At 35.7% G+C, this 25,144-nt stretch overlaps 1 long non-coding RNA gene and 1 pseudogene across 1 annotated transcript; one reads left to right on the top strand and one right to left on the bottom strand.

The window, feature by feature from the left end:
- LOC137398130 (ATP-binding cassette sub-family F member 1-like) overlaps positions 1-25,144 on the top strand; it is a 743,032-nt pseudogene that overhangs the window by 490,455 nt on the left and 227,433 nt on the right.
- On the bottom strand, positions 11,293-11,889 carry LOC137398745 (uncharacterized). Its single transcript, XR_010979015.1, has 3 exons — positions 11,765-11,889; positions 11,558-11,642; positions 11,293-11,453 (listed from the first exon to the last, which is right to left on the bottom strand). It is a non-coding gene; the product is annotated as an uncharacterized lncRNA (long non-coding RNA).

Raw genomic sequence — 25,144 nt, 5'->3', positions numbered from 1 at the left:
GAACTATTTCTGCAGAATTTGTTCACTATCACAGGTGACCAACAGGCTCCTCATGTTTATCAAAGGATGATATGCACTTCTCCAATCTAATGTAAAAAAATTAAACATTTTTTTACGGCAGGTTTTGAGATGTCAGTGCTCAAGGTTACAGCATTAAAATGATGAAATAGATGCGTAAGGGCAATATACACGGTTTGATTGAATTCATTAAGTATATTTGTGAAAAGATTTCGACGACTGAGGTTGTATAACAGTTTAAACAGAAGCCATCATTTTTAACTATGTCCCATTTGAGCCGCTTTGGAAAGAGATTCCAATCTACGGTGATCTTGTGATGGCTGCGATTAAGTGTTATTTTTTTAGCTTCAATGAGCTTGTGATCACATTTCCACATATTTTGTATCTATAACACAGCAAAGTAAAACATGGTGAGTCTTTTGATACCAAATAACTGTAATTTGAATTTTGTTGCAAGTCAACCTTTAAACCATAATCTCCCGAGCCAAAAGGGTGCAAGTTCAAACCCCTCACAATGTAATACATTTTTCTTACACAAATATTGGGAAAGTCTGCAGCTACTATAACTACTATTCAATAAAAAATCATTAAAAATTGCTTGAGCTACAATTTGCAAGGCCTCAAAGCAAAACTCGGCTCCGCATGAGCTGTAAACACATTTTCTACTAGCTCAATGCAAGCAGATCATTGATTTGTTCCGATTAAGTACAGAAAAGACAGGCTATATAACTAACTACTTGCTAATCAGAAATAATTTGTATAAAGTCTATTAAAGACTGGTTCACTAAAGGCTGTATGTTGGGTTTTTCCTCTCGACGATTATTCATCAACTGTGTGCAGAGTAAAGCAATGGAGATGTCAAGGCACTACAGATACATCTATTGGATTGATACAATTAATGGTAGAAAATTGCAACATTGACTGATCTTTGGCTGTTTTACTTTTCATTATTCCAACCCATCGAGTCCCTCAGGCTAAGTGAGCAGAAAATAAATTATCAACACCTTATTATTATAATTTACATACTGAACTACTACTAAGCTGGTAGTCAAGGGCGCTGATGGAGCACAGAGAATAAAGTGCAGAGAATAACCATATGTACCTTTATTCTAATATGCCACAAGGCGCATGCTTGGTGCAGGCGTTAGAACATCAGTCTCTTGGGCCAAAGGTTGTGAGTTCAACCTCCTACAATGCATTCTCGTTACATCCGTATCAAAAAAATTCAGCTGTAAAATTTTCCCATAATGCTTCAGAGATGAATATGTTGAAGAGTTGGTTTAATAAGCCAAAGGTGGCAAGTTCGAAACCCCTACAATGTAATTTTTTTTTCAATCAACATTCAGGAAAATAGTGTCTGTCAAACTTTTCTCAATACTGGGCTAAGCATCCGCAAAGACATATGCAATGAGCACCACTTCGGTGATGGTGATTGGTCATCACAGATTGCTTGATTTATATTTTGTTTTAGAGCAGTTGCTGCAGGACTAGTATTTCATCATTTACCCAACCACATTATAATTATAATGAAAACGCCATGCTGTGAACTACTCACTGATGTAAGCATAGATGCCTTATATAGATGCCTTATATAGATGCTTTATAAGCTTAGCAATACATGGCCAAGTCGGTATGGCATTAACATTGATACAAACCAACACTTCGACATATTATGCAGCTATAATAAAGCACAGACAGGTCATATCAGATTCACTTAAATCTGGCACAGCTCCTTCCTGACCACCTGTTGACAGAAAGTATGCCAGGTACACTCCTGTCTCAGCTGACAGATGTCAACAGGTTCTCATCAAGCTATGAGTAGAGGTGGTGTAGTTGAATTGGAGTGACAAGGTCTCGCACATTCCTAGCGACTTCTGTTAATGAAATTTATGGATGGTTACTTGATTCAGATACAAAATTGATATGACTGTAACTTTACTATAACTAAAGTAAATGAAAAAAATGATATTTCCCGTTAAATTTTACCACTTGCTTAAAGTTAAAATTTTAACAAGTTGAGAAGTTTCTTTACTATAATACAAACCATAGTTTAATGCTGAAAAAAGGCTACATCGAAGGGGATTTGAACACACAACCTTTTGCACAGCAAACCTAACTCGCTGCTCTAACCCTTGCACAAATCAAGCACCTTCTATCATAAGTGAACAGACAGTTATTCTCTGTCCTTTGTTGACACATTTCACTACCAGAGTACTAGTAATAAGTAATGTCGTGATTACACTACATAGTACTAGCATGACATTGGTAAGGCATTATTTATAATGCATTGATAAATTATTTTCTTGCTCATTTGCTCTGATATACTTGATAGGGTTGTATAGGAATAACAAAGTAAGACTGGCAAAGATTGTTTGCAATTGCAATTTTCTACGATCCATTACATTAAATGCATAACCTAGTATCTGTTTGATCACCTACATTGAGTATTCTATATTCTATAAAGAATAGAGCGCCATACCATTTATTTAAAGGTGTTTACACTCAAAAGCTGTTGTTTAAAATACTAGCTAATATGTAATATAAACCATTGTACCTCATTCTACCTAGAGCTTCATGATGTGGTGATTCGATTGTAAGGTAGCAATTTTTAAAGTAAACGATTTGAAAATAACCACCATTTAACAAGATATCATCATTTGTACAATAGTGTAATGATGAATTTGCTCATACCTAATTATTTTCGATGTGAGTAATTTCGATAGATACTAAAAATAAAAAGCCTTCCACTCTTATAATAAACTCATTCCATAGCTTCCCACGCACGCACAGACGCACCCACTCACACACACACCCACTCACACACACAGACACACACACTCACACACGCACACACACAAGCATTCATAAAATAAACGTTTCTAATTATTTAGAACACAAAAGTGTTTCTTTTGAAGTTAAAGTATGCAAAATTTAGTAACAAACATCTACCCTTTTATACATAGTATGGCGATACATCGCGAATTGTGTACGTGCAACATGAAGTCATCGATGTGCAAGATGGAATCTTCTGTGTGCAATATGGAACCGTCTAAGTGCAATATGGAATCGTCTAAGTGCAATATGGAGTTGTCTATGTGCAATATGGAATCGTCTATTTGCACTATGGAATCGTCTATGTGCAATATGGAATCGTCTGTGTGCAATATGGAATCGTCTATGTGCAATATAAATATGGCTATGTGTAACATGGAACCGTCTAAGTGCAATATGGAATCATCTATTTGCAATATGGAATCGTTTATATGCAATATGGAATCGTCTATGTGCAATATGGAATCGTCTGTGTGCAATATGGAATCGTCTGTGTGCAATATGAATATGGCTATGTGTAACATGGAATTGTCTAAGTACAATATGGAATCGTCTATGTGCGATATGGAATCGTCTATGTGCAATATGGAATCGTCTATGTGCAATATAAATATGGCTATGTGTAACATGGAACCGTCTAAGTGCAATATGGAATCATCTATTTGCAATATGGAGTCGTTTATGTGCAATATGGAATCGTCTATGTGCAATATGGAATCGTCTATGTGCAATATGGAATCGTCTATGTGCGATAAGAAACCATCTGGGGATCTTTGGATATAGTGAAGCTCCAATACCAACTCATTATACTCTAATTCTACTTACCTTGTATTTTATAAGGAAATATTTTGTTTGTTATTAGGTATAGCATTTATGAGAAACTCTAAGATAACTTCATTACAGAGTCATTCAATCCTACAAAGCAGCTGGATACACACTATTTGTGTCTTCAGTAGGTTTAGCTTTACATACATGTATGTACCATTCACTTAGTTTCATTCATGGAGTTGTCTACCCATTGAGTCAATGTGGCATACCATAGGCAACATTTCACAGAATTACTACAACTTTCAACTGCAGGTTTACAAAACTTTAAAATTTTATTAAAATAAAATGAGATAATTTTTAGTCACTTTGAATTAGTAAAAATTCACTAAGTACATTAGGAACCTTGAATTTATTCAAAATAAATAATTTTATTTTAAACTCATTTCAAATAATTTTAATACGTGGTACCAAAAAGTCTTATGTAAATGTGAACCACAGAAATTTTAGACAGGAATGATAAGTAAAGCTTACAGGCCAAGGAGAAAGCCCGGGTAAAATACTGATCCAACCAGGGTTCATCCCGGCTTGATCGGATGTGGCAGAATGCCCCTTAGCCTCAGCTGTGGAGAACCCTGGATTCAACATAAACCAAAGAAATAGTTTTAACATAGAAAAGTAGTGAGAGCACGACTAGAAAAGTACATCAACTTATTTTATATACAAAACAAGAGACCAATAGGAGAACAACTCCAATTTTTTGTAATCTGAGTTATTAGCTTTAACCTTGCTTTGTCATGGCAGTTACAGTAACTGATTTGGTGTTAATCATTGCTTATACTGTGCTACATTGCATTGCCGGATAATAAAAAGTCTTTGGAAAGAACATTGAATTGTATTTAACATAAAACATTTGCCATTCTAACTCTCAAAAGACATATTATGAAAGTGTTTTGTTTAGTTAATTAAAATAAATTAAGAGAAAAAGCAAAAAACTAACGGTTTTCAAACTTTGTCAAACAACTGTGAGTTTCAAACTTCATATCAAGAGGAAAATGTTTTGTGATTATCAAATAAATTGAAAAATGAATAACACAACTATAATAGGGTTTAAATGTAAATGTGAACTTATTAGCAAGTACTAGCTAAATAGCTAGAAGTAATAGCTAATAACAATTATTTCATAGAAGTGTGTGAGTGTGCGAGTGTGTGTATATGAAACACAGGTTAGTTCGACCAGAAGCCATCCATCAAAACATTGAATACGATGATACTGGTTCCTTTCGACACTTGTACCAATGTAAAGATGAAATATTGTACTGTCTTTGTCTGACAAAACGGAGAGAGAACATGTCAAGGATCTTCCTACGAAAATAATACAATTGTCCGCGTGAAGAGAATTGACCTTGACAGCAATATAGCAGTTGAACCAAAAATGCAAAATAGATGTTAAAGAAAACACGAAAAAGCGTCACGTTTTATAAAGTTAATAGAATTAGCATAGTTTCAAATAATACACCAAATAGTGTGTGCATATGTTACAGTATATGATACACTATTGACCAATATGCATCATATAGCTCAGAGTAGAGTGTGTGCATATGTTATACAGTATATGATACACTATTGGTCAATATGCATTGTATAGCTCAGTGGTAGAGTGTATGCATATGTTATACAGTATATGATACACTATTGACCAATATGCATTGTATAGCTCAGCGGTAGAGTGTGTGCATATGTTATACAGTATATGATACACTATTGACCAATATGCATTGTATAGCTCAGCGGTAGAGTGTGTGCATATGTTATACAGTATATGATACACTATTGGTCAATATGCATTGTATAGCTCAGTGGTAGAGTGTGTGGATATGTTATACAGTATATGATACACTATTGACCAATATGCATTGTATAGCTCAGTGGTAGAGTGTGTGCATATGTTATACAGTATATGATACACTATTGATCAATATGCATTGTATAGCTCAGTGGTAGAGTGTGTGCATATGTTATACAGTATATGATACACTATTGACCAATATGCATTGTATAGCTCAGTGGTAGAGTGTGTGCATATGTTATACAGTATATGATACACTATTGATCAATATGCATTGTATAGCTCAGTGGTAGAGTGTGTGCATATGTTATACAGTATATGATACAGTATTGATCAATATGCATTGTATAGCTCAGTGGTAGAGAGTGCATATGTTATACAGTGTATGATACACTATTGACCAATATGCATTGTATAGCTCAGTGGTAGAGTGTGTGCATATGTTATACAGTATATGATACAGTATTGATCAATATGCATTGTATAGCTCAGCGGTAGAGTGTATGCATATGTTATACAGCATATGATACACTATTGATCAATATGCATTGTATAGCTCAGTGGTAGAGAGTGCATATGTTATACAGTGTATGATACACTATTGACCAATATGCATTGTATAGCTCAGTGGTAGAGTGTGTGCATATGTTATACAGTATATGATACACTATTGGTCAATATGCATTGTATAGCTCAGTGGTAGAGTGTATGCATATGTTATACAGTATATGATACACTATTGACCAATATGCATTGTATAGCTCAGCGGTAGAGTGTGTGCATATGTTATACAGTATATGATACACTATTGACCAATATGCATTGTATAGCTCAGCGGTAGAGTGTGTGCATATGTTATACAGTATATGATACACTATTGGTCAATATGCATTGTATAGCTCAGTGGTAGAGTGTGTGGATATGTTATACAGTATATGATACACTATTGACCAATATGCATTGTATAGCTCAGTGGTAGAGTGTGTGCATATGTTATACAGTATATGATACACTATTGATCAATATGCATTGTATAGCTCAGTGGTAGAGTGTGTGCATATGTTATACAGTATATGATACACTATTGATCAATATGCATTGTATAGCTCAGTGGTAGAGTGTGTGCATATGTTATACAGTATATGATACACTATTGACCAATATGCATTGTATAGCTCAGTGGTAGAGTGTGTGCATATGTTATACAGTATATGATACACTATTGATCAATATGCATTGTATAGCTCAGTGGTAGAGTGTGTGCATATGTTATACAGTATATGATACAGTATTGATCAATATGCATTGTATAGCTCAGTGGTAGAGAGTGCATATGTTATACAGTGTATGATACACTATTGACCAATATGCATTGTATAGCTCAGTGGTAGAGTGTGTGCATATGTTATACAGTATATGATACAGTATTGATCAATATGCATTGTATAGCTCAGCGGTAGAGTGTGTGCATATGTTATACAGTATATGATACACTATTGACCAATATGCATTGTATAGCTCAGTGGTAGAGTGTATGCATATGTTATACAGTATATGATACACTATTGATCAATATGCATTGTATAGCTCAGTGGTAGAGAGTGCATATGTTATACAGTGTATGATACACTATTGACCAATATGCATTGTATAGCTCAGTGGTAGAGTGTGTGCATATGTTATACAGTATATGATACACTATTGACCAATATGCATTGTATAGCTCAGCGGTAGAGTGTGTGCATATGTTATACAGTATATGATACACTATTGATCAATATGCATTGTATAGCTCAGTGGTAGAGTGTGTGGATATGTTATACAGTATATGATACACTATTGGTCAATATACATTGTATAGCTCAGTGGTAGAGTGTGTGGATATGTTATACAGTATATGATACACTATTGACCAATATGCATTGTATAGCTCAGCGGTAGAGTGTGTGCATATGTTATACAGTATATGATACACTATTGGTCAATATGCATTGTATAGCTCAGCGGTAGAGTGCATGCATATGTTATACAGTATATGATACACTATTGGTCAATATGCATTGTATGGCTCAGTGGTAGAGTGTGTGCATATGTTATACAGTATATGATACACTATTGATCAATATGCATCGTATGGCTCAGTGGTAGAGTGTGTGCATATGTTATACAGTATATGATACACTATTGATCAATATGCATTGTATAGCTCAGTGGTAGAGTGTGTGCATATGTTATACAGTATATGATACACTATTGGTCAATATGCATTGTATAGCTCAGCGGTAGAGTGTATGCATATGTTATACAGTATATGATACACTATTGGTCAATATGCATTGTATGGCTCAGTGGTAGAGTGTGTGCATATGTTATACAGTATATGATACAGTATTGATCAATATGCATTGTATAGCTCAGCGGTAGAGTGTATGCATATGTTATACAGTATATGATACACTATTGATCAATATGCATTGTATGGCTCAGTGGTAGAGTGTGTGCATATGTTATACAGTATATGATACACTATTGGTCAATATGCATTGTATAGCTCAGCGGTAGAGTGTATGCATATGTTATACAGTATATGATACACTATTGATCAATATGCATCGTATGGCTCAGTGGTAGAGTGTGTGCATATGTTATACAGTATATGATACACTATTGGTCAATATGCATTGTATAGCTCAGCGGTAGAGTGTATGCATATGTTATACAGTATATGATACACTATTGATCAATATGCATCGTATGGCTCAGTGGTAGAGTGTGTGCATATGTTATACAGTATATGATACACTATTGATCAATATGCATTGTATAGCTCAGTGGTAGAGTGTGTGGATATGTTATACAGTATATGATACACTATTGATCAATATGCATCGTATGGCTCAGTGGTAGAGTGTGTGCATATGTTATACAGTATATGATACACTATTGATCAATATGCATTATATAGCTCAGAGTAGAGTGTGTGCATATGTTATACAGTATAGGATACACTATTGATCAATATGCATTGTATAGCTCAGTGGTAGAGTGTGTGCATATGTTATACAGTATATGATACACTATTGATCAATATGCATTATATAGCTCAGAGTAGAGTGTGTGCATATGTTATACAGTATATGATACACTATTGATCAATATGCATTGTATAGCTCAGAGTAGAGTGTGTGAATATGTTATACAGTATATGATACACTATTGATCAATATGCATTATATAGCTCAGAGGTAGAGTGTGTGGATATGTTATACAGTATATGGTACACCATTGACCAATATGCATTGTATAGCTCAGTGGTAGAGTGTGTGCATATGTTATACAGTATATGATACACTATTGATCAATATGCATTGTATAGCTCAGTGATTCCACATTCTGATGAATTTGAACTCACAAAGATTGTAACCACAAGTTTTAAATCCACACACTCTACCACTGAGCTATACAATGCATATTGATCAATAGTGTATCATATACTGTATAACATATGCACACACTCTACCACTGAGCTATACAATGCATATTGATCAATAGTGTATCATATACTGTAGATGATTTCAACGATTTTAATAGCGATAGCTGGACATACACACAAACTTTGGGAACTGCAGATTATGTTGAGAGATGACACACATATAGCTGAGGACACATACATGTCCATTTGCGCGTTTTCCATTTCATCAGTGCCCTAGACTCTCCTATTTTTTAGGCAAAGAGGTCAATCATTCCTGCTGGTAAAATATATCTACATGAATGTGTATTTCATAATATTCACTATAATAAGAGCCATGTCCATTTGTGTGTCTGTATGTCTGAAGCCCTGCTGAAGTGTTACAGAAAAGAAATGCTTTCAACGGGATTTGAACACACAACTGTCAGCTTGATCGCCCAGCGCACTATTACCTGCACTAATTGACTGCCTTGGCATAACTAGTTATTAATAAAATTAGCCTTGATGAATTGATATGACAGCCACTAGTCACATTGTTATGATGGTTTACTGTTCTAGTACCAGCAGGCCCGATGGTAAAAGTTGGTTAGTAAAATGAGTTGCCTTCTGTGGCAAGTTATCAATTGATTTGCATAGATGTGCACACTGTAGAAGTCATGTTACACAGTCAAACCTCAGTAAGTTTGTTAAAGTAGAGATTGCCTTTTCATTAAGTTTAAATTTTAGGTAAATATGTTAATAATGAAAAACTTATATATAAAACTAATAACTTAATATTTGATACATGTTTTAAAAAAAATTTTACAGCTAATTTCTGACAACGAAACTCTGCTTGGAAGCTAATTTGCAATAATGAATGAACATACGCCTCAGATGCTATTATAACTGCTATGATAGAAATACTCTGTAAGTGATGGACTACTTTTGTTAGACTTAAGAATGAGAGGTTAACACAAAGTGCAGATTGGAACATGAAGGTGTTTATTTACAGACATATGGTATGTGAGAACTTACATCATCATGTGTCTTCAGTTTGTCAAGTGAAAAGGATGACAACTCTAGACTTTTCATGAGAAATGCTTAAGCATTCTTGTTTCTTGAGATTTTGTGTTGCTTGTTAGTCTTCCAACTGGATTCTCAAAGCTGATTACCAACGGTTGCCGTATGGAACAAGTTGCGCTGCCTGTAGGAACAGATATTCCAAACTAAATCAAGTGTCAAATTAAATGAAACCACCTCAGTTATATCAGTACTGTTTCAGCTTGTTCAGGTTCTTCCATATCTTGGCTTTCAAATGAGCCATTGTTTGACATGGTGAAACATACATTGGTTGGTGTTTATAGGATTTCCCCAGAGCTCTACTGCAGAAATGCTCAATATTATAGGTCGTAAACTATTACATCATAATTGTTATATTTGGTGTTGTGTGCTCTTACCACTTATTTATCAACTACCATAATGACGCTAGAGGCAGGCGAAGGTAGGACAACTCAAGAGAGACGATGAACATGACAAAGGGATCAGTGTCATCATCTCTCCATGTACTGATTATTTCTTTGATAAATAGCTCAAAATCCAAGCACCATATTATGTTTTTTCAATGATATTGTGCACTAGCCATATATTTTTTATTGTGATGTCGAGGGGCACAACTGAGGCTAATTAATTTCAAGCATTGTGTGATCTCGGGGGAATTTAAATTACATATATTCCTAGAACCACGTCACTGCAGGTCGACAGTTTATCAATGAGAGTATATTTATTGAAGCATAATCCTATTTAGAAAGCAACATGAAAAGTGATATGAATTCTTCAGATAATAATACTACTACAACAGCAACTACTTTCACAAGAGACCACACCTGAAGTTGACAAAAGGCGGGTAGAAATTCCTGTCATATACAAAGCAATCCTATCAATAGCTTCATAACTTGAATATTATCCTTAGTTTTGCCATCCTCTCTCCAAAGACAAGAAATAATATAAACTAATGCTAACAAGAGCACAAACAGCGTGCTGAAAGGATGCCTACTTGACAGGTTGTACATGTGATGGTTTGGCAAGGGTGTAGCGCACAGTTGTTTAGTAGTGTTACTGTTTTCAAGGGTCAAACTCCAGCACCAACAAAGAAGAAGACGACTACCAAGAATAAGACTGACACCAACAAGGGGGCTTCAAACCAGACAACTGCTAAGCGGAAAAGGAATTGTTTTAGTTTCCTGTTGTATTTTATTTATGTTTTTAAAGTTAGAAGACAAAAACAGCTATGTGGTGAATTTATTTATAGGGCAATCAGTATATGCTCAACAGTATCAATCTATTCATGATATTCACTATAAAGTTATTTATTATCAGTGTTAGGAAATTTTAAATGTACATAGTGATACATGCAAGCTGGAAGCGGATGCTTCTCATTTCTTCGAAGTCCAGGATATAGCCAGAACACCAGGTTTTGATAGCCAAAGAACCTCTGTCTTTCTCCTTGTTCTACTGGTTCACCAGTAAGAACATGTTTGTCATCTAAAAATAATTAGTAATAAATGTGCTTATAAACTGTTTATATAATCACTGCTATTATATCAAATCACAGGAGACGAGAGGCAACAAGTATGATAACTACTTACCATGATATACCAGGTATTGGTTCCTAGACATTTCTAGAGGTGCTTCCTGTAGTAGTTGTTCCACCCCGGGTTCATTGTTATGCAACTAAAGTGAGAAAACAACAAAACATGTCAATCCCGCATAAAAGAGTCACAGTACTGCCAGGGTATAGCCAAGAGCAAGCATTATGTTCCAATACTAGTGATAACCATTGAATTGGCACTAACCTGTCTCCAGTCAAAATCTTTTCTGATCCTGCAGCATGTTCTTGACAGCATACATTCTGGGCTCCAGTAGACATCAAAGCACAATGTCTACAGTGGCACCATCTTCTTACATCTTGATATTCCTTAATCACCTAAGATCAATAAATGATGGTTAGTAATTTTATTGATTAGAGGGTGAACAGCTATGAGTGGCCAACAACCAGGTATGTTGTTGGTAGTCATTTCTGTTTTTGTTCTATTTTGCTGTAGAAGTCAATTGAATTAAATCAATCATTGGGGGTGACTCACTGTACTCTGGGCTTGTTCAAAATAGAGAAGCCAACTGTAAATAACTTGATTTGCCTATAAGCTAGTATATATCATACACAAAGTGATTAATTTCACTGTCCAATACATCTGTATTATATTTACCATACAATTTATTCGAATATTTAATAATATAATATAAATATTTCAACTTTAATATTTATATTTAATTACTAATTAGTTATTAATCAAGTTCACTTACTCTTTGTCTCTCTTCAGCCACCTCTTGCATCACAAGCAGCTCGGGGTCGATTCCTCTACATTTCTGTATGGAACAAACAATGCCATCATATAAAATGATGTGATAATAATTACTATTATTAAAATGAACAAAAGGATGAAAAAAGCAAACTCTAACAATCACCCAAAATCTATTAACTCAGAACATGTGTTTGTATTGGTCGGGCGTTAGCACGATCCCCGGGCATTGTTGATAATCTAAAATGCTAGTTTATTATTAGCTCTCTCTGGGTTTAAGAGCACTGATTGTCACAGAAAAGCGCAGTCTCAATGGCAGCGAAAGGGATGAATGATAATGATAACGTCAAAATTTGAGAACCTGAACCAAGTGTTTTTTTTGCAGGACATATTTTTGACACCCTGTTTTTCATAGTTCGATTATTCTTTGTGTATTGAAAACAGGCTCATTCGAAGGCCAAGACATGGATGTATTGAAATATATAATAACAAAATTATGTAATTTATGTGCTTTAAAAGTAGTTTGCAGCAGACCTTGTCCACTGTAGACCACCGGTTCTGTTGATGATTGAACAGAGCACAAAGTAGCAGTTTTTATTTATAACATTTCTAACTGTGCAGTTACTAAACAGACATAGTGTTGTAGCAGAGAAACATGCTATTTGCTATAATTGATTTTTGTTACACACAACTTTTTATCAAATGTTCCAAGCTTGCAAAAGATGGAAACGGCAAATGTGGATGATGTAAGAGAAATCACCGTGCAAGCTATTCCATTTTAAACATTTTGCATATTTCAGGCATTCCTATTTGAAAGGTTGCTGCCAAATGAGACATGAAACTGCTATGACCCTCTGGTGTAGAATTCTTTATCTATTTTAACAAAGCACTGATGTTAATCTGCATGTCCATTGTAACACTCATCGCAATGTAGCTCCAAATGCGCACAAATTCAAATCCGCGTCATCGTGACGATAGAAACATTGATAGTTAAGCTGGGTGAACAGGCTCACCAGGCTAACCCATTTCATTACATTCCAATCAGGACAACATGACAAGACTGCTAGTAGTGCTACGAGCCGCACTGACAGCAGTTAGAGGATTAAACAACCTTATTCCTGTTACTCCTGTGAGTGGAACCAGGTCGAAGGCTGCAAAACAAAGGTCAAACTCAACAAAAATTATTAGATAGATGACTGTGCAGCGTGCTATAAAAGTGTGAAGCCATACAAAGATGGCTTAGCAGCGACTAGCGGTGAGTTTGGTAGTTAAAACTGCTTTAAATTCGATTTACAATTTGTGAAAAGTATCAGTTTTAAATTGAAAGCCTGAATAAATACATAAACTTGGGAGTTATCCACACAATATGACAATTCAGTTGAATCTCAAATTTGAAAAATTTGAGAGTACATGAAACTCGCTTGACTTGTGGACGTTTGCCGGTTTCATCATGTGGATGACACAACCTTGCAAATTAACCGTTTCATGGAAACAGTGATAAATACTAGTTAACAAAATGACAACTTTTGATAGGATTGAGGAGGTGCCTGAAAGGAGAGGATCTGTCTACTGCCATTGGATACACAGGCAAGGAAGAATGCTGGATGATTGATGGATCATTGCACTGCTACTGCATGGGTCATAAATGTAGCACAGGAACCCTGGCAGTGGCTGATTTTACCCTGCTAACCCTGACAAGCTCAGCTGTACTCTTGTGTCTCAGAGTCACAAAAGGGAGTCTGAACCAACGGCACCTTTTATATTCAAATTTACATAAACTGATCATGACAGCTGCATTCTAGTTTATACTGAAAAACAACAAAGCAAAAAGTATATACTTTTACCACATATTAAAAAGGTTTCTATTATATGTATGACAGAATTTCCACGATCTCGATCAGATTAATTTTATACAATGTATTTGTTTAAAGGATTCCATTGTTTCATGTCAAATAAGAAAGTATCTCATGTTTGAGTAACCAATTCCTTGAAGATCGGATATGATGATGGCTTAGCCTACTGCAAGCATAGGCTGCGCATGTTTATAAAAGTATTGTTGTACAAATATTGCCTCTGTGATCTTGACTGGAAATGTCTGAGTCTAGTGTCAAGGAAACCTTAATGACTGGAGACATGCCCATGGCAGAGAGTAATTTAAGGTTTGATGATATTCCTGTCGCTGTCAGTGGCCTTTTTGGGAGTTGAACCCTAACCTGTGTTTGGAGGCCAGGAGCTTTAAACCATCAGGCTGCCTCCGGAACTATACTATAGCAAAAAGGGTTTGAACAGAGTTAATTTACAAAATCAGTATTTAAAATGTTTCATAAGCAGTTCCATTTTATGCTAGTGGTTTCCGTTTATCTGTTACAGTGGAAAGCATCCCACCCTAACCTCACCCGTACAGTGCATTTCGGGAATGTTTTTCCTGCGGCCTTTGGCGAAATTTGAACAGCGCTAAACTATTGCAATGCCGCCGGCAACTACCGGCGGTCCTCGGCGCATAGGTTCCCAATTCACCACTAATAGCCTGCGGTGCTATCGCCGGTGCTTAGCGACGTATATGGGAACCAGGCTATAGTTGGAGAGACAATCTTAGGTGAAACCAATTAAACCTCAAACTGTTGTTTGAGAGACCTCTGATCTGTGTATCTTGTGTTTACATCTTGCGTACCCCTCACAACTTTAAGAACACTCCGGAAGTTGCAGCCTTGATTGAAGTTCACAAAGATACGTAAAAGCCGAGCCAGTTAGGGTCCGTGTACATGCGCATGTGTGGTGATGCATTAATACATCGTAGAAATATTTTATTGTTTTTTTAAGTACAACAGTCAACACATGCCTTATGAAAAAGGCGTAGGGTGTCTGCTGCAACATTGGATTGACGCATAAACCATTGCTAGAGTAATTAAAATGCCTGTCGCACATCAAGAATATATGGCAAGTGGAGGACAACTCCAAGTATATGGATATGCTGCCCCATTCCACAATAAAGAGTGTTTGAAACAGTCAATCCTGTATAATAAACATAGCGACTTGAATGTAGCCTTATAAAATCGCAAGGACAGATCAGCAGCAGGACTCCGCTGCCAGTGACAGCAAGTCTAGTAAAGTAGTTCCAGTTATAGAAAATTTAACTCTAAAGATAGCATCTCATGAGGTCTACTGTGGAATGGAACCGTAAATCCCCCAAGATCTATCTTATTAGTGGCAGTACTTTCAACTGTCTTCCTAACGGAGATAAAAACCCCAGGCAAACAGAGAAAAGACAACTTACAGCATCCTTTGAAGATTTCCCACTCGCCTTCATTTCTCTCAGTCTTTTCTCCTGCTTGTCATAATCCTTTATCTGCTCCTTCCTATTCTGTTAGAACATCTTCTTGAATGACGCTACACAACCAAATATATCTTGATAATAATGCTACACAACCAAATACATCCTAATAATAATGCTAAATGACCAAATATGTCCTAATAATAATGCTAAACAACCACCCATATCCTAATAATAATGTTAAACAACCAAATATATCATAATAATTATGCTAAACAACCACATATATCCTAATAATAATGCTAAACAACCAAATATATCATTATAATGATGCTAAACAACGAAATATGTCCTAAAAATAATGCTAAAAAACCAAATATACACTAAAATAATGCTAAACAACCACATATATCCTAATAATAATGCTTAACAACCACATTTATCCTAATAATAATGCTACACAACAACATATATCCTAAAATTAGTGCTACACAACCGCACATGTCCTAATAATAATGCTAAACAACCACATATATCCTAATAATAACGCTTAACCAACAAGTACATCATAATAATAATGCTAAACAACCTAATATATCCTAATAATAATGCTAAACAACCAAATATATCCTAATAATAATACTACACAACCACATATATCCTAATAATAATGTTAAACAGCCACATATATCCTAATAATAAGTGCTACACAACCAAATATATCCTAATAATAATGCTACACAACCACATATATATCCTAATAATAATGCTACACAACCACATATATCCTAATAATAATGCTGCACAACCAAATATATTCTAATAATAATGCTACACAACCACATATATATCCTAACAATAATGCTAAACAACCATATATATCCTAATAATAGTGCTAAACAACCAAATATATCATAATAATAATACTACACAAACACATATATCCTAATAATAATGTTAAACAGCCACATATATCCTAATAAAAGTGCTACACAACCACATATGTATCCTAATAATAATGCTACACAACCACATATATCCTAATAATAATGCTAAACAACCACATATATCCTAATAATAGTGCTAAACAACCAAATATATCCTAATAATAATGTTACACAACCACATATATATCCTAATAATAATGCTACACAACCACATTAATCCTAATAATAATGCTAAACAACCACATTTAACCCAATAATAATGCTACACAACCACATATTTCCTAATAATAGTGCTACACAACCGCACATGTCCTAAAAATAATGCTAAACAACCACATATATCCTAATAATAAAGCTTAACCAACAAATACATAATAATAATAATGCTAAACAACCAAATATATCCTAATAATAATGCTACACAACCACATATATCGTGAAGCAATCCAAATACATCCAGACATACACATACATCCATGAAGCAAACTACACCAATCACGCAGCATAAATTAGGCAAATTCTACCAACCATAAGAACTGTTTAACAAAAATTACCCCTGAGAAACATGAATATAGCTTAAGTTCCTAATATAATGCAGGTACCCACCATAGTTTCCCTTGTAGAAAAACAGCTTTTGCATGTCAAGGTAAGTAATGTCAGTGCACACGTTGTCAAGGAAAGACTGGTCGTGGGAAACGATCAGGAGGATCTTTTTCCAATTCTGCAGGTAATTGTCTAGCCATATGACAGCATTCAGATCGAGGTGATTGGTCGGTTCATCGAGCAGCAAGAGGGTTGGCTCAAGGAACAAGGCTCTGAGAAAAGTGTACATTTTGTTCTATACAACATTTTGATGCAGATTTCAAAGTACAGTCAAACATGAATAACTCGAACTTTGCGGGACCGAGCAAAAGTGTTCGAATTATCAGAGCGTTCAAGTTATCAGAGCAGTGTCACAAGTCCATGTATTTACTTATTTATTAGTAAATACATGTACATATACAAACTATAATATGAATCAAAATCACAATATGGCTTGTTTCAAATTAAATGCTTCTAGTGTAAAGTTTAAAACGTTTTTATCAAAAAGTATAGAGATTTTTTCAATCACTTGAGATTGGTTTGTTGTTTGAGGTGATGTTATTGCCAGGACGTTTTTTAGATTGACATTGGCAAAACTTGATCGTTGTTGAAATGCTCAAAAGAAAAGACATCTTCTTTCTTTTGAGCGTTTTACCCACGATCAATTTTGCCGATTTTTTTTGAAGTTTATGCAAGGATTACCTCACTTTACCTGGGATTCGTTAAGAGCAACACTCTGAGGCAGTTCAATTAGAAGTTTTACGAGGTTTTATGGTACATTGTATATCACTCACACTTTTTGAATGGATACTTATTGAATGTACACACGTATTCTGTGTTTAGGTCAAACGGTGAATAGTTTTTTTTAGCTAAGACAACGTATACGTTTAATTACAACAATTTTTAAGATTTTTTAAACATTCAACATTCCGACGTTCATTCAACACGGAATTAATGTCGGAAAACTATTCATCGCTTGACCTAAACACAGAATACATGTACGTTCAATAAGTATCCATTCAAAAAGCGCGAGTAATAGAGTGATATACAATGTACCGTAAAACCTCGTAAAACTCCTAATTGAACTGCCTCGGAGTGCTGCTCTTAACGAATACTACTTTCCTTACTTCCGAAGGGCGATCGCTAAGCGGATGTTTGGAATAAATCAAAATTCACCACACCTTTAGAAAAGTCGTTGACAAAAATATTTTGCCGATGGTAGTAAAAAAGATGCTTATGAATTACGAAAAGTTGAGGTTTACCTCTATGGCTTGGAATAAAGTGATTTTCTAAAGCGATAACCACCGTTTCGGTAGTCGTTGGGCAAAAACCAGTTCGAGTTAACAGTGTTGAGTTCGAGTTATCAATAGCAATTTATCATTACGTGGGAACGGACCAAAGAAACCGTTCAAGTTAACCATGTGTTCGAGCTATCCGTGGGCGAGTTATCCGTGTTTGACTGTATTTTATTATGAATCCTGCATGTAACAATTGTTGGTGATGCAATCTAAGGCAACTATTTTGTCTTTTTCTACAAACAAATCAGTCTTAGTTGCTTAATGACTGTGTATTACATAATTATGTGTGTTTTTCAAAACCATCATCAAAGAGGGGATACTTTAGTGAGTTCTGCATTTTATCATGGTGGCAGTTCCGCAATCACTGATCAAAGAAGTTCGGAAATTACGCTAAAATGCTGTAATGATTGTTATTCTTCGATCAGCTGATTTTACAATCTTCCACCTAATATCCATTCTCTTAGCAGAAAAAGGCATTTTAAACGCAAGTTGTCAAACTATTTATTCGATTTTAGCGGCTAACTGTTGCCCTTTTTTTCTTTTATTATTGTTGTATAGCACAATTTGAAAAACATTTCTATTTGAAATGAAATGATTGCCAATAAATTAGCACATATATATAAATATTACTGTACTGGCCATAATTTCAATAAATAGTAAAAAACTATTTATATATAACATGACTATGTAACATTTGTAAAATAATTTTTTTAGTAAAAAGCTATTTGTAAAAGCCGTGTCCATCTATTTGTCCAAAACTACACGCCGAGGTTAGAAAAAAGATTGCTTTAAAGAGGATTCGAACTCACAGCTCATAAGTTCATGGATTGTCATTCCTCCACCTGTGCCAATTGATTGCTTTCCACACTATGGAATAATCGTGCAATTAGTTATTACACCTTACAATTTCTCACATCCTCCCGACATTGCCATGGTGTTAGATATTATAAAAGTATAAATAAACAAATAGTCATCTTACAATATAATAACGAGGTGATAACCTTCCCAAGCATGCACCACAATAGACCAATATTCTGACTTCTATAGTCCTAGAGGACAGACCTGGCAAGAGAAACTCTCATCGTCCAGCCACCAGAGAAGTGTTTGGTTGGTCTCTCCTGTATCTCCTTGGTGAAACCGAGACCGGCTGAGATACGCCTGGCCTTGGGTTCCGCTGAATCTACTCCGATAGCTTTTATTTCCTCGTATACCTAACAAATACAATCAGAAGTAGTTGTGGTCTCTACTTTAATTCACAATATTTTAACACAATCATATAACACCTTGTAGTACACACAAAGAGAAATAGTTTGTCAACCTCAATCTTTTTAATGAACTCGAGATAAAACCGAAAGATAGAACATTTATTTACATATATATTTATAAGAATATACTTATAAATATATTTATATCTTTAAATATAAATATATAAAAAAAATTGTTTCCTCACCCCGGTTAACCCGTATGGGTGATAAATTCTGCTCTAATTCAGGTCTCCTACCAGAGAACTGAGAGTTTGAGCACTCGCCTCAAGATCTTAGCTGTTCCCAATAGCGCACTTTTCTGCAACTCACCTGAGTTGATTGTTGTTGGTATTTGGGCAAGCCACATTTTATGCGCCGGTGTTATTGCGCCCAGTGCCCCAATGACTACTGGGATTACAGTTGTTCTTACATTCCAGTATTTTTCAATCTCTTCTCCAAGAGGGAGATATTTCTCTACCTTTTCTTTTTCTTTGCTGGCTATATTGTAGTCATTGGGTACTGCTATATCTATTATAGTAGCCCTCTTGTTCTCCTTGTCTACCACCACGGACATGCTTGTCAGTTCGGATGTAGAAGTCTTAAAGTGTAGAAGTATAAATACATATAAATTTATACATAAATATGTTTAAATATATATTTCTATACAAAGAAATATTTAAATACAAATATATCTTTATATATAAATATATTTAAAAATATATATATTTATATTTATTTTTATATATAAACAAGCTGTGCCACCCGGCGTTGCCCGTGTAATAGAAAAGTCTTTGGAAAGAAAATTGATTTGTATTTAACATATAACAACATTTGCCATTATAACTTTCAAAGTACATATCATGAGAGAAGTGTGTCGTGTAGTTGAAATAAATTAAGAGAGAAATAAAAACAACTGTAAAGGTTTTAAAACTTTGTCAAACAACTGTACCTTTCAAGCTAGTAGCCTGGCATATTGCCAATGGAAACTCCACTAAGCTAGTTAATAAGGTTAGGCTTCCAATGACAGTAAGAATTCCATGAATTTCCATGAAAGTCCATGAATTTGAGGCTTTATTGTTGTCAAGCTCAGCTGTTCTAATAATAGCCATAGCCGGATTTCCAACAGACATACGGACTTTGAGAAATATATATATATATATAGATTATAGTAGTTTTTATCAAAAATTATCAGTGTTGTTCTATCATTTGCGACTTTTTTGACGTTTGAAGAAATTTGACTACCACAATGTTTCAAGATTAAAATCAAGTAAACTTGATCATGGTTAAAATGATAAGGAGAAAAATATGTGCCGAAATAACGGCACTATTCGCTCAGCTGACCAGTCTCTCTCTTTATTGATATCAGCTATTGTGTTAAAGTTGGCACTATTCTGTTAGTCTCTTAAGCCTGGTTTTCATATGACAGCGCAAGGCGCGCAACAAAGCGCACGACGTCGTGCGTAGGCCAGTTGTGATATGGAACTGTCAACACACGACAGTCGCGCGACATGCGTACGCTGATCGCAAGTATCCAACAGAATGGATCCTTGCGATGGGTGCGTGCGATTATGTATCCCACAATACACCGCTCGACCTTGTCAACCTATCCCACAATTCAAGCGAAGGGCTTTGTTCCGAAGAAATCGGTCTCCCGTACGAAAGAGTAAGCCTGATTTTTATTTGACCACGTAATTTCGCAGCGGAGGTCTGTTTTTCCGAAGAAATATGTCTCTGCTACGAAAAAGGAAAATATCCACCCTGTCCAATGCAAGCATGGATCATACGCGCGATATGGAAACACTGCCTCGCGGCCCAAGAAATGCATTGCGCACGATCACTGGGCCACGCGCGATCATTGCGCTGTCATATGGAAACCAGGCTTTAGCAACCATAGATGCCATAATCACACTTTCTTGAATCTGAGTGTTTTAATTGTGATCAGGTTATGAAGAATTTAATCTTGAAATATCCTGAGAGTCAGATCACCTTCAACATCATAAACAATCACAAATGATAGAAGATACTGATATTCTCTGATAAGAACTACTAGAACTTAGTGTAAGTTTATCTTTAACCGTAATGAAACAAGCCCAAGTTTTAAAGAGAAGGCAACTCCACCTTGAACAGGAGATAAAATACACACTGTCGGGAGGTAGGAGATTCCCTGATGAGCTCAGATAAGCAGCAAAATGCCATAAAGCCAATCAAGTTAACGATGATACTTGGTCACAGTAGTTTAGTTATCTTCTGTGAAAACAAGAGCTATCAATCTATGCAATCAGATCTATTAGTAAGCAAAGATGTATCTATACATATTTTATGCCTATGATTTTACACACAGATATTGGAATGCCTCCAAAAGTGTCTATATCATTCATTTTACCAATTTCAGGGACAGTTGAGGGATACTCCTCACCTCCTTAAGACGAGTGCCCGCATCAGCCTGCCCATTTTCAAAGTCAGCAGACAACTTCTTCTCTAGCTCTATCAACTCCAGACGCTTCTTGTCAGCATTTAGGACAGCGAGTATAGCGGGCATATCGTCTGCCTTCACCTCTACGAACAGTATAGGTACAGTGTGAGACAAAGATGTTGTGACGCGCAACCATCAAATAAATTAAGAAACAAAATAAAACAACTATAAATGTGTTTAAATGTAAATGTGAAATAACTGGATTTAGGAAACATGTTTAGCAGCATGCCAAAATATACTACAGACAGCAGCTAAGTTACATGCTAATCCTATACTATGGTTACACAACCAACTTACTGAAAGTTGTTATCAGTTCTTCCACAACCACTAAAGGAAATCTCAAAACATTCCATCTCTGCTCCATCAACTAAGAAAGATGCCTTTGCATAAGACTGTCACTAGTGGCAGTTGACTACCAATGATTCTGTTGCTGTAGGAAGGCATGCTCTCTCACAATGACTCTCTCACTCTCACAGCGGTCCTAATAATGCACGGGATAAAATCGCCTAGTATGTTTGCGCCTTAAATATGCCTGATATGATTGCTCTGTTATGAAGCAAGCAAACACTCCTAAACAAACAGGAAAAACTGGATTCAGCATTCTTACACAAGCTTTTAGAAACATGAAATTTTAAATTTATTTTTAGTGAATTAGTTTTTTAGTTTGTGAGTGACTGAATGTCATCACAGTATAGAGAGCTGCCTTGACCTAGTAGGTCTAGTCATCTATAACTCCTGACCTACAACAACAGGTTATGATTAAATTCCCAGAAAGGTCATGGGTGGTGTCAGAATGACACCCAACCTTAATCTGCTCTCTGTAACCGGGCATGTCTCCAATAATTCCTCTGCCACCGAACTAAGACATGTCCAGCCAAGATCACAGAGCCGTAGTTTGTGCCTTTTGAGCCGTAGTTTTGCCTTTTAAATCCAAATACAAAAAACTTTATAAAAAGTGACACAATTATGACCTTGCGATAAAGACCAGTTTATTCTTTACTGCTTCCAATTTGCTGTTCTGAAGGAAAACAATTAACATAATCTCACCTTGTTCACAGAGCAAGATATCAATGTTAGGTGGAATATTCGGTTTACGCTGGGTCATGTGGTTGAGTAGAGTTGTCTTCCCATGCCCAGTGGGCTAAACGAGACCATACCTCCTTTGGTTGGCTATGGTGAGAGATGCATTCACAAACAAGTCTTTTCCACGTGATCTTATTGAAAAGTTCTCTACCTGCAACATTACATGTTTGTCATAGAATTACATGAGGAACATGCAGCCACCACTTTCACTTGACACATCTGAAAGCCATCGCCAATCCAATATAAAATTGGCGAATCATTTAGCAGACATTAACAACGGTCTAAAAGGCTTTTACGATCACTCGCCAGCTATTGACAACCACCTGTCAGCTAATGTCAATCACAGTCGCCAGGCAATAATCGACAACAACTTGAAATCCTCAACAAAATCGTCACATCACTGCATCACTGCAGCACTGTTGTCACTGCATCTCAAGAACTTGTCAACTTTCAACAAAACACAAAAAATTCTGATTTGCCTTTTCTTAATTATAATTGTGTTGAAAGAACAGAGTGAACAATTATTCATGTTATAAAAGTAATAAAACCCAATAGTTTACCAAAATATAATTAATATATATTAATTATATTATTATTAATTATATTAATCGATATAAAGAAACTTGTTTGGTTTGAGCGCTGATAAATTTATAATAATTGTGTCACAGTTGCCTAATAAAGCACTAGTGATAAAAGACTTAGCAAAACTGAACTCTGATTGGCTACTGCTGTGTCGCCACCTTTCTTTGCCCGCCAATTTTTTCGTTTTTCATACCAATTATCGTAAAAACTTTCATTTTTATCTCAAACCATACATGCTACTCCACTGGCAGTGGAGTGTGCCGTGAAGGATCATCAGGTGTAATAAATATGCACACAATTATTCTAACTTGTTGCAAGTTGATGGAGCAGTGCAGTTAGTAGTGTGCCTGCCTGCAGAGTCAAATATTCGAGTTAAATTTCAGTTGTGTCGCTTTTTACCCTAAAGCCTGGTTCCCATATCGAAAGTGAGACCCCGGCAGTAATTTTGTGCAGCGAGACACTCACGGTGCTAGGCTCAGCGGCTTCTGCTCACATAAAGCTGCATCACAAATAATTGCATAAAAATGTTCGTTCGCGAAGCCATTTCGAAAATGCTGACCTTAACCTTTACGGTGCACTTCAAAAAGGTTTTGCCTGCGACTCTTAGCGAAAGTTGAACAGCATGCAGGTTCACATTTCACATTAATAATAAAGACTTGGCAACTAAATATTTAGACACTACTCCTACCCAAAGGCAACCAATTTACCTTCATACCGCTGCGTATTTATGCATGCTCAACAACCATGCTAACATTTGGTCAATTTTGTGGATAAATATAAACTTATTTTTTAATGAATTTGTAGTAATACACAAATACTGCCAAGTTACACCAAAACCAGGCTAAGGAGGCAAATATCCGTTGATATTTAATAAGACTACAACTCTGGTGGTCTCGTGAGCTGTGAGAGATTGTCATGTGTAATAACTATGTGCACAAGTATTCTTAAATGCTGAAAGGGGGTTGATAGGTGCGAGTGGCAGCGTGCTCGGCTGTTAATCCAAATGTCTCAATGTGAATCTTGTGCAATGGAATTTTTTTAAACATCTAACCATGCCTTCGGATACGGGTCTCATTATAGCAAAGATTCATGAGTAGAACATCCTTAAATTTCCATTTATGCACATAATCACATAATTCATCAAATAAATATTTAACAAACTATGAATTATTAACAAATAACATGTTTACTATAAGAGGTTCGAGAATGACGATCACCACTGTGGTTAAATGTGACTGAGGAGCAATGGAGTCTAACCTTAATGTCAAGGGCATTGTCAAGGAGATTACATGACTTGCTCGACTTATCGGCCTGTGAGAGGGTAAACCGGTCCTCAGCCATCAGAGCATCCAACTGCTCCTCAAATAGCTTCCGTTTCTTCATTTTCTTTAGCTCT

This window comes from Watersipora subatra, chromosome 6, assembly GCF_963576615.1.
Source record: "Watersipora subatra chromosome 6, tzWatSuba1.1, whole genome shotgun sequence".
Taxonomy (NCBI): domain Eukaryota; kingdom Metazoa; phylum Bryozoa; class Gymnolaemata; order Cheilostomatida; family Watersiporidae; genus Watersipora; species Watersipora subatra.
The sequence above is the reverse complement of the archived record's forward strand: the minus strand, read 5'-3'. Positions and strand labels throughout refer to the sequence as shown.